The sequence below is a fragment of the Alexandromys fortis genome, unplaced genomic scaffold (genome assembly GCF_014885135.2).
Source record: "Alexandromys fortis isolate MF-2015 unplaced genomic scaffold, M_Fortis_MF-2015_v1.1 scaffold_24, whole genome shotgun sequence".
NCBI lineage: Eukaryota > Metazoa > Chordata > Mammalia > Rodentia > Cricetidae > Alexandromys > Alexandromys fortis.
In genome coordinates this window covers 5,070,345-5,072,391 of record NW_026067906.1, presented here as the reverse complement: position 1 = coordinate 5,072,391, position 2,047 = coordinate 5,070,345, and positions in this window count along the sequence as shown.

Below are 2,047 nucleotides of genomic sequence, written 5' to 3'. Positions count from 1 at the left end.
TTGCTTGCTACACTTTTGATTGAGAATCAGTGCAAAATACTAGTACAAGTATTGACATTTAAGAGGCAAGATTTACCTATCTATGAGACAATTCTTCAACTATGTCTCCTCCATATAGCTCTATATATGTCTAGGGGAAATAAAAGAATAGAAACAGGGTGGATTTCATATTTATTGCATGCACATATGAAACTATCAAAAAGTAAAATATCTTCCAATGTACAGTGTGGAAAATTTACTTATTAATAAAATTCAACCAAGCAGCTAGAGAGGCAGAGAAAACATTTAGCATAATTGTTATGCAAATGCAACCTTATTTCAGTAATTTAAAAAAAATCTTTTATTTATTTGTTTGTTTTTGAGTCAAGGTTTCTCTGTGTATACCTGGATGTCTGGAAACTTGTACTGTAAATGATGCTGGCCTCTGACTCAGAGATCCCCCTGCCTCTGCCTGCTGAGTGATGGTATTAATTGCCTGGATTCATTTCAGTAACGTTTAAAGAAACAATTATAGCACTTCAAAATTGTTAAGCACAAAATTTCTCAAATTACAAAGCACTGTCAAATTATTTGTCCTGTGTTGAAAGTTGAAAATTGAAATGTTCACAAATGTTTGTACATTTTGTATGTGTGTGTCTTTTGACTTGGAATTAAAAGTTTGGTAAAAATGAACTTCCTCTTGAAAAATTTATGATTTTTCATTTTGTCTTTTTGGAAAAAGAAATAGTGATGTGCAAGTTTCCCTTTAAGAGTACTGTATTTGTGTTTCAGAGTCAAACCACACTAAAGTCATCTGGGGAGTTTCTGTTCCTCATCCTATAATCCACTTTGAGGAAAAGATGATCCATGATCTCATTGTTTTGGCACTTAAATTCTGCACTTGAAGTGCATGTCGTTTTGTCTGTGTCATTTTGGTCTACCTTTTAAAAATTTGCTCTGTATCCATCTATCTTTTTATCTAATGGTGCTTTAAGTTTTTAACAAGACATCTTTTTTTCATTCATCAAAATTATTAATATGATGGCAAATCACATAACATAACTTAGTGCTTACCTATGAATTCAATAGAAAGTAATGATCCATAAAACTCAGATGCTTTTAGCTTCCAAGTCTAATAAGAAACAGTTGAAAATACTTACTCTAATAAGTATAATAGAGTAAGTTAAAATGGCAGTACATTGCTGCAAATCTCTCCTGTGCTCTCGTGTTATTTTCTCCTTTTCATGCCTATTCCAGTCCTCAGTATTCACGAGGTTATGGTCAGCAATAAGAATACTGGCTCCTCCATTGTGGAGATCCAGACTCAGGAAGGACATATACAAAAAGTAGTTTAGAAATATGGAGAAGAGTGAAATATCATGATAGAAAAACTGAGACAATGGGGCTGATCTATTGGGCGCTCACCAAGGCCAGCTGGACTGTGACTGAAAAAGCATGGGATAAAACCGGACTGTTTGATCATGGCGAACAATGAGGGCTGATGAGAAGCCAAGGACAATGGCACGGGGTTTTGATCCTACTTCACATTCCGGCTTGGTGGGAGCCTAGCCAGTTTGGATGTTCACCTTCCTAGACGTGGACAGAGCGGGGAGGACCTTGGACTTTCCACAGGGCAGGGAACCCTGACTGCTCTTTGGAATGGAGAGGGAGGGGGAGAGGAGTGGGGGGGGGGGGAGAAGGGTGGGGGGAGGGGGAGGGAAATGGGAGGCTGGGAGGAGGCGGAAACTTTTTTTTCCTTTTCTCAATAAAAAAAAAAAGAAAAGAAAAAAATGTCTTCAGCTATAAATGATAGATGTCGGTGGGGAGAGGAGGGCCTGTGTCTTGTTGGCTTGTCATGATGACAATGTGGAGATAGATTCACGATGAGATAAATAAGTTTCCACCGTGTACAGAGCTCTATCATATGATGCAAGAGACACATATTAAGATTCCCTTGCAATGTTTTCTTACTAAATGAAGACTCCCCCACTACCTTCCTAATATAGTGTTTTTAAGAGTGCCCTTGTTTTTGTTTTTCAACACTGTGAGGTTTCACTGTAAATTCTGG